Below are 9,260 nucleotides of genomic sequence, written 5' to 3'. Positions count from 1 at the left end.
CTTTTATTAATATTCATTATGCATTAGAGCACAGCAAGATTTTTGAAAAAAGGATTTATATGTCTAATAATGAAATAATTATTTTGAAATTGCCTCGACCTTGTAGTCAGCAAGCATACCAACCCCAAAATGTTCGACATGCGAGAAAAAATTATTATAAATTTTTATTTTAGAACAAAAACCTATTGTAAAAAATTCAGTTAGTATTACAGTTAAGTTTATCAGCATTTACGGAAACATTTTTTGCAGTATTTCATCATTTAGAAAATGCAATTTGACTGTTAATGAGACGAGAAATTCACATATAATTATTCTTTAAAACATATTCTGTTAATTAATCGAAAGCAAATTAAAGTCTTTGCTGGTTTATATTTTTGTATGTTAGTGAACATGTTAGTGTAAGCTTATATTTTATGTAAAAATCTAAAAAAAAAAAAACAATTTTAATGTATCATTCTCAATACAAACCTCTCCCAAATCCGTTTGAAAATGAAATTATTTTCAAACGTCAGCACAGTGCCCCATTTACAAAAGTCGCCAACAGATGTCCCTGTAGTATGCTGTGACGTCACTCCGGAAATGAGATTGTATTCCTAAAGAGTCCTTGTTGAACTCTCAGCCAGCCGGAAAGTTTTTTTCTCTCTGTTTGGAAGAACTCTCATCATTTCGTCATTAGTGTGTTACTATTGTGGTGTTCTGTGGTTTATCTGTGTTAAAGAAATCTGCATTTTTGAAGTATTGTGTTAAGGTAATTTTTGTGAATTTAAGGAAATTTGACTTATTTTAAGGACTCTGAAAAAATTAGCGTGGAGGGATTAAACGTGTTAATGGAAGTCAAGATTTTGGCCTTGAGTTAAAATGGCTACTTTGGTTTTCTAGTTATTTTTGTACCTATATAATATCAACGGTAATAACGGGTACATTACTTCGCCCTGTTTTGTAGATTTGCGCAAGGTTTAAAAGGCAAGCACTTTTAAAAATATTTGATTAGTTAGTTTTCAACTGTGATAATGATTGAGGTTTAAGCATTTTGGCCCCATTTGTGGGTAAGAAGTGTTGTGAATTTAAAGAAATTTTTAGACTTAAATGTTAAATAGCTAGAATGAAGGAATTGTGACGGACAGATAGGATTTTGGCTAGGAGTTAAAATGGCCCATTGAGTTTTGCTGGATTGAAAGTGTAGGAACAATTTTAAAATGTTTTCAAGAGATTCATTTTAACGTGTTTTCAAGAATCTCAAGTGTTCACTGTGATAAATAATTCGAGAGCCGATATTTTGAGAGCCACATTTTTGGCTGTTTGTGGATGGACATTGCTCATATCCTATGCAAGTACTTGCAGGCTTTTATAAGCATAATCGGGTGTATTTAGATTTTAGATACATTTAGCCAAACTTTAGCTTCGATAAACTATTGGAAGTCTGTAACGAACATCGTTTATGGATTAAATGTTTGACTATAGAAAGGTGTGTATAATGCAGTACAGGTGAAATAATTTGAGAAATTTAGTGCTATTTGTGAGACTTGGTGAGATTTTGAGAGACTTTGTCCGACTTAGTGAGAGACTTTGTCCGACTTAGTGAGAGAGTTTGTCCGACTTAGTGAGAATTTGTCCGACTTAGAGAGAATTTGTCCGACTTAGTGAGAATTTGTCCGACTTAGTGAGAATTTGTCCGACTTAGTGAGAATTTGTCCGACTTAGTGAGAATTTGTCCGACTTAGTGAGAGAGTTTGTCCGACTTAGTGAGAGAGTTTGTCCGACTTAGTGAGAGAGTTTGTCCGACTTAGTGAGAGAGTTTGCCCGACTTAGTGAGAGAGTTTGCCCGACTTAGTGAGAGATTTTGCCCGACTTAGTGAGAGATTTTGCCCGACTTAGTGAGAATTTGCCCGACTTAGTGAGAATTTGCCCGACTTAGATACTTTGCGAGACTTAGATACTTTGCGAGACTTAGATACTTTGCGAGACTTAGATACTTTGCGAGACTTAGATACTTTGCGAGACTTAGATACTTTGCGAGACTTAGATACTTTGCGAGACTTAGATACTTTGCGAGACTTAGATACTTTGCGAGACTTAGATACTTTGCGAGACTTAGATACTTTGCGAGACTTAGTGAGATACTTTGCGAGACTTAGTGAGATCATTTGAGAAAGTGATAATTTGAGTCCTTCAGCGAGACTTGGTGAGATACTTTGCGAGACTTAGTGAGATCATTTGAGAAATTGTGATAATTTGGGACCTTCAGCGAGATAATTTGGGACCTTTAGCGAGATAATTTGAGACCTTTAGCGAGATAATTTGAGACCTTTAGCGAGATAATTTGAGACCTTTAGCGAGATAATTTGAGACCTTTAGCGAGATAATTTGGGACCTTTAGCGAGATAATTTGGGACCTTTAGCGAGATAATTTGGGACCTTTAGCGAGATAATTTGGGACCTTTAGCGAGATAATTTGGGACCTTTAGCGAGATAATTTGGGACCTTTAGCGCGACAATGTGACACTTAGTATGTGAAGTATATAAAATGCAATACAGGTGAGACAATTTAGTCTCTTTTAAGTTTAAGAAATTTTATTTCTGAATTAAATTTTTTTTATATATCTTTAGCGTAAATTTTTGCTTAAGGAAAAAGCTATTATATTACGGCCACGGGATAAATATCAAACATTTTCAAACAGCCTTCAGAATACTGTACTTACATTTATTGCTCAATTATATGGTGAAATTGGTCAACATTTGAATTAAGTTTTTCCAGTTTTGTTCAGTTCTCTTGAGAGCGTCTCAGAAAAGGCCCAAGTCTAGTGCAATTCGGTATTTAATGTGAAGTCTGGTTAAACTGTATTGTTACTTTTTCCTACAAGTATGAAAGCCATTTTCCATCTGTACGTGGTCAAAAGGGTTATTGTAGAACCTGTTACTTGAAGTCATTTTAACTGTTCACGTGTGCAAGTGGCCAGCAGGTTATTAAGGTGTTTGGGTTTACTTGGTTCAGAAGTTCAACTGAAACTTAGAACAATTCAGTCTTCATAAAGCTGGCTTCCTATATAGAATTTTTTTCATTTAGTCCTAATGGTATTCCAGTATAGATGGTCTTCGAAACTTTAGGATCCAGATTGCCTTAAGCCTTCTTAAAAGCATACACGTGTAAAGTGTATTCAGATCATTGCACGTTCTGTGAGTTTAGTCTGCTGCAATGTCATAAAAGTAACTTTTTATTGAAGCTGGCAATGCTAAAGTACTAGTGTGATATTTATCCATTATGCAATAGCAACGAACATCTAATGCAATACTTAGTGAGTGCAGCTTTCCAATCCTGGGTAAAAAACCTGTGTAGACAGTGATTACTTGCTATTTACCAGAATATGTGGCTACGTAAGATAAAAGCACGTTTAAGTGCCCTGTTGTGAAAATTTATCTTAAACTGTGTACACAAGTAGATTTTATATAGCTTTTTTGGACATATCCTAGTGACCCCCCATTTTCGGTGGTCGATATCTAGGACTATTTCTTGGGGGTCATTATCTTAGATATTTAGTCTTTAGCATATTTTTACGGTAAGCCCGAACAGGCTTGTACTAAACACGCCTCAAAGGTGGATACATACAGGGTTAAACCCCTTGGGAGTCACTATCTAGAAAGATCTGCATTTTCTCAAAATGTGGAGTGCTAAGATAATCTGTTCAATTAAAAGAAAAGTAACTTTACGTAAAACGTAGGGATTTGTACGTTTTAGTGAAGACGGTCATTGACCTCTTACCTTGTTAAAGAGGTCATAAGGCCAAACTACCTATACGTAGTTCTTGTGGTTTGTTGTTGACAATTGGCGATCGTGATTGCTAATTCCTTAGCACTTTCATTAACTCTTCTACATACTGGTGAAAATATGCCCAACCATAAAGTGAAAGTGAATTTGGAAAACAGGCTTTGCTTTTTCCAGGATATCTTTAAAGTTATGATTTAACTTTCAATGCATAAAGCTTCCTCAGTCTTAAAAGTGACAAGTGGACTATTAATCAAATAAACAGGTAAAATATTCGGGTTTTCTAAGAAAACCTTTTGGGATATTGCATTCGTGATCTTGAACAGTTCAAAAAAACCTTGAAATGCTTTCCAATGACTTGTGCCAGGCAGTGATAGCCTAATGTAAAGGATATCCTTAGTCTTACAAGACTTGAAATTTCTAGGCAGTTTCACTGACTAGGCTGTGAAGTGCCTCTTTTAAGCAAGGACGTAAGCGATTCAGGTTAAAACTGCTAAAATCTTTAGGATTTGCATCATTCTGTGAAGAGTTTACGCGCCGACTGATTTAAAGTTTAATACTAAAAATTAAATTCAATATTTGAATTTTATACTTCAATGCAAAATAATCTCGGCTGTTAGTTTAAAAAATGCTCTTAAAAAAATACCACTTATATTTTTAATCTTAACATTTTCACGCTAATATTTTTCATTTTTTTTTCAGATGAAACTTCACTTCTGGCAGATAAAGGCTTTAAATGAAATAACCCGAAAAACGACACTAGTTCGACCTGCCTTGCCTGTCAAGCGTCCTGCCTTGCCTGTCAAGCGTCCTGCCTTGCCTGTCAAGCGTCCTGCCTTGCCTGTCAAGCGTCCTGCCTTGCCTGTCAAGCGTCCTGCCTTGCCTGTCAAGCGTCCTGCCTCCTGTCAAGCGTCCTGCCTTGCCTGTCAAGCGTCCTGCCTTGCCTGTCAAGCGTCCTGCCTTGCCTGTCAAGCGTCCTGCCTTGCCTGTCAAGCGTCCTGCCTTGCCTGTCAAGCGTCCTGCCTTGCCTGTCAAGCGTCCTGTCCTTGCCTTGCCTCAAAGCGTCCTGCCTTGCCTGTCAAGCGTCCTGCCTTGCCTGTCAAGCGTCCTGCCTTGCCTGTCAAAGTGTCCTGCCTTGCCTGTCAAAGTGTCCTGCCTTGTCAAAAAGGGTTGTTTCAGGACGTAGACGAAATGAATAAGGTAATATCCAACTAGAAAAAGTCAAAAGTTTAAGCTGTTGAGCTGGTTCTATATCAGCTCAGTACTATCTTAAAGAGCTCTTGTAATTGGTAGCTCTTATTTTCAAATGTATTCATGCAAATTATAAAACATTGTGGATTTCAATTCTCTTTATCTTGGCCATCAACTAACCTTACCAGTTGGAATGTTTGAAACTTTATAGACTGAAGATTTGTTGTGGTTTGAATGTAGAAAGTTCAGTGCTCCCGTAATGGGTGTATAATCTTCATTGAAGATTAATGACCTTTAAAGTTTAGTGACTGAAGTTAGCTAGATAAGTGTGTGAACTTAAATAACTGATTTTGCATACTGAACTTTTAAAGTTAAATGTCTTAATATATATTTGAAGGTTTTGCATAATGAAGGTTGAATGTTAACTCATACATTAGGTTAAGTATGAAATGTTTAGGTGGAAAAATGTTTTGGCCATTAGTAATGAAAATACTTTTAAAATGAGCATTTAATTGTGATTTTTAGTATTAAAATGAGCATTTAATTGTGATTTTTAGTATTAGGTCTAAAGTATATAATTTTTTTTCAGGAAGGATTTAAAGACCAGCAAAGACCTCAGACTTTGAAACGCCAATCAGAAGCCTCCGTATCAGAAATTATATTCAAACTGGCAAGAGTAATTACTTCAGAAGGTTAAACTGAAGCATTAGCACTCGATTTCCATAATTTTTCTAAATATTGGTAGTGAATATATTTAGATTGAAATTACTTAGAAAATTTAGCTTTAGTAGTTAAGCTAAAAATTGGTGCAAATTATATAACTCTAGAAATTAGTCGAAGTTGAAATTGAAATGTTTCTAAGCTATACTGTTTGTTGTCTGGAAACTAATTGAAAAAAGTCAGGTTGCCTATAATGTTTGGGCAAGATTTTCAAGATGGAGTTTGTCACCTTGGTTGATGAAATTGCTTTTGGGCACCTTTCTGCCTTCAAATACTAAGTTGTGGTACAGCTTTTATGTAAGAGGTCATATATGTTACAACTGGAGCTGTTTATTTCCTTACGTAGATTTTGCTGTTTTTCCTGATCAGTTCTGTAACAGCTCAGAAGGGTTCTGTGCGTGGAGTTTTTTCCCTTGGGGTTTTTTCCCTTGGGGTTTTTTCCCTTGGGGTTTTTTTCCCTGGGGTTTTTTTCCTTGGGGTTTTTTTCCTTGGGGTTTTTTTCCTTGGGGTTTTTTTCCTTGGGGTTTTTTTCCTCGGGGTTTTTTTGGGGTTTTTTCCTCGAGATTGTTGATTTTTTTCCCTTTTTTTTGTCCTAGAGCAGGTTCTGCATTAGTTCCAGGTCATTGTGTTGTTTTAAATGGCTGGAGGTTTTTTAACAAGATTTTCAAGTCCAGGGAAAAAAGGACTGACACAATTGATTGCAAAGTGAAATGTAATCCCTTGCAACTTCCAGCTTTGAAGTAATATTCCTTAAGACAGGGAATTTTGGAATATCTTGGCTTTAACTTCTCATTCACATGACAGAATGAGGATACTTGTTAGATTTCTTGAAGGACTTCACATCTTGCATTTGATTTGAATGCTTCGTAGAACCTTGCCTGGAAACTTGGGGCTAGCCTGGGGGACATGGTGGTATACCTTGCACACAGATCGTTTTAACCACAACGAGGGTTGGTCAAAATAACTGCAATTAATCTAACCAATGTCTTGAATTGCAATTCATCTGTATACATATCTTCAACAGTTAAATTTCAAGGAAACGCTCAGGAATTAAGACAACCGTCCATTCTTTGAAAGTGTTTACCCTGAAAACAAAGAACTAGACTGGAACTCTGTGGTAATTTATCACAGATAGGCAAATGGTTTAATTTTGTATTGAAAGACAAATGGGTGTCATTTATTTCCCAAGTCTTTACTAACATTCAAAGGTATGTTAAAATTTGTTACAAATGAGGATATGTTTGTGTTACACTGCTTAGTTGTTCACGTTCCGTATTTAAATTATAATTTTTATCAATTACATCAATAAGTACTGATTTTTGTTTTAAATTATTTTGCATTACCATAAACTTGTATAATTTTTACATTATTTCTAGAGGCGTATATAAAACTTATATAATGATTTGGGGTAAACTTTGCAACTAAGTTTACGTACTGAAATTTTTACCAATTATTCTAGATATGCTTTTCGAAGAATTGTGAGTTTGTTGTTGCGGAGAGATGGAAATTTCATTAGAATATTTATAAAATTTATATTACTGAAAACTTATATTGCTGAGGTAACTTATTGCAGGGGAGGAGGATATTTCATTAGAATATTTGTGAAGTTTGTCACTGAGATAACTAGAAAATTTTACCAAATTTACTATTTTTTCATTCTTTTTCCAGGCTATACTGCGCTGGAATGGAGGCTATTTATTTGAAGTCCGGAGGTAGCACTGCATACGCCTTCAATGCTCGAGTTATCACATAGGGGTTGAAGTTTCCGAAGCCAATGTACGAAGGTAATTTATTTTTAAATTATTATTGAATAGTTTGGATTTTAAATTTTAATAGCTTGGTAAATCTAATGGAGGTATGTCTGATTAAGCTTGCTTAAAGTTTTCTCAAATAAGTTCTTATCCCACATAACTTGGTAGGTGCTATAACGTAGTTGCTAAAGTGAGTTCCATAACTATAATTGCTAAAGTGAGTTCCATAACTATAATTATTAAAGTAAAATACTACGATTGATTACTTTATAATTATTAAAGTAAAATACTACGATTGATTACTTTTTCCATTTTCTGAGAGGTTTTCAAAAATACTTTAATTACAATGAAAGGCTTTTCACAATACGTTTCTCAATATTAATTTTAAAGGGTTTTACAGAATTTAAATGAAAGATTTTTCACGTTTTCCTGAATTTTAATTTTAAAGTGTTATACTTGTTAATTTCCTTTTTTTTACGGGTGTCAATTTTCTAAGGGCTTCACATGTTAATTTCCTATTATTTTTAGGGTGTCAATTTTCTAAGGGTTTCACATGTTAATTTCCTATTACTTTTACGGGAGTCAATGTACTATTTTTTTAACAGTCTTCACATGTTCATTTCCTATTATTTCACATGTTAATTTCCTATTACTTTTACGGGAGTCAATGTACTATTTTTTTTAACAGGCTTCACATGTTCATTTCCTATTATTTTTACGGGTGTTAATTTTCTAAGGGTTTCACATGTTAATTTCCTATTACTTTTACGGAGTCAATGTACTATTTTTTTTACAAGTGTCAATTTTCTATTTTTTTTACAGGTGTCAATTTTCTATTTTTTTTACAGGTGTCATTTCCTATTATTTTTACGGGTGTCATTTCCTATTATTTTACGGTTTTTTCGGACGTTTTACGGGTATCGACTGATCCAGGAAGACATAACCCTCAACCCCACCCACACAACTGGAAGCCCACGTTTTATCTTCTGAAACACTTGCGGTGAACAACGCCACTCTACTCTAAAGCAATTATCTCTCTAAAGCAATTATCTCAGGCTGTTATCCCAGGCTGTTTAACAAGATTGGAGGTTGAATTTTAGCGAGTGTGGGGTTCAGAGGTGTTTCAACTCTGGATCGTTGTTTGAGAAGATTAACTGAAACTAGTTCCAGATCAGCTGTGAGTTCTTCAGACTCGCATAGGAGAACCATCTGATGTTGGCGCATTTAGTTAAAAATGTGTTAAGACAGGAATGAGTTACTACGAACGAGAAGCGCCGTTATATGTAATGCAGGACATTATTATAGTGCAAAGATTGCAAATGTTATTATAGAACATAAATTGAAAATAGTGGTCCGAATAAAAAGTATTACTAGTGAAGTACATATTTTTTATTTACCTTTACGACACATATTTTTCTACTGGTAATTTCTGTTTTGGTGTACGCTGAAGGATGTTCTTTGATTTTCTTGTGACCTGTAGTTCTTCTTGACCTGTAGTTCTTCAATTGATGAATCAATATTCCTTTTCCTTACGTGGTGGTCTCATATTCAGGGTAAACAACAATTCTTCTGATTTTCTACATTGTGTGTTGTTGACATTGCCTCTTTTGTTGTTGAACATTCCATGTTGTTGCTGAAGTACTTCTGCTTCATAAGTACTTCTACTCAGCCAGTCATTCTTGTAGTCTCTATTCCCTTCACTGCTGGTCTCTGTATTTGAAAATCTTCACCAGAAATTGGCAGCTTTCTCTCAGCCTTGTTTTTGGACATTCCATGTTGTTGCTGAAGTACTTCTGCTTCAGCCCGTCATGATGTTGTTGCTGAAGTACTTCTACTTC

General features: G+C 35.1%; 1 long non-coding RNA gene across 1 annotated transcript; it reads left to right on the top strand.

Annotated features, from left to right (window-relative positions):
• The first annotated feature begins 4,825 nt into the window (after window positions 1-4,825).
• Window positions 4,826-7,457, top strand: LOC136855756 (uncharacterized). Its single transcript, XR_010858122.1, has 3 exons — window positions 4,826-4,960; window positions 5,541-5,643; window positions 7,340-7,457. It is a non-coding gene; the product is annotated as an uncharacterized lncRNA (long non-coding RNA).
• Window positions 7,458-9,260: the final 1,803 nt, after the last annotated feature.

The sequence above is a fragment of the Macrobrachium rosenbergii genome, chromosome 33 (assembly GCF_040412425.1).
Source record: "Macrobrachium rosenbergii isolate ZJJX-2024 chromosome 33, ASM4041242v1, whole genome shotgun sequence".
Classification (NCBI taxonomy): domain Eukaryota; kingdom Metazoa; phylum Arthropoda; class Malacostraca; order Decapoda; family Palaemonidae; genus Macrobrachium; species Macrobrachium rosenbergii.
The sequence above is the reverse complement of the archived record's forward strand: the minus strand, read 5'-3'. Positions and strand labels throughout refer to the sequence as shown.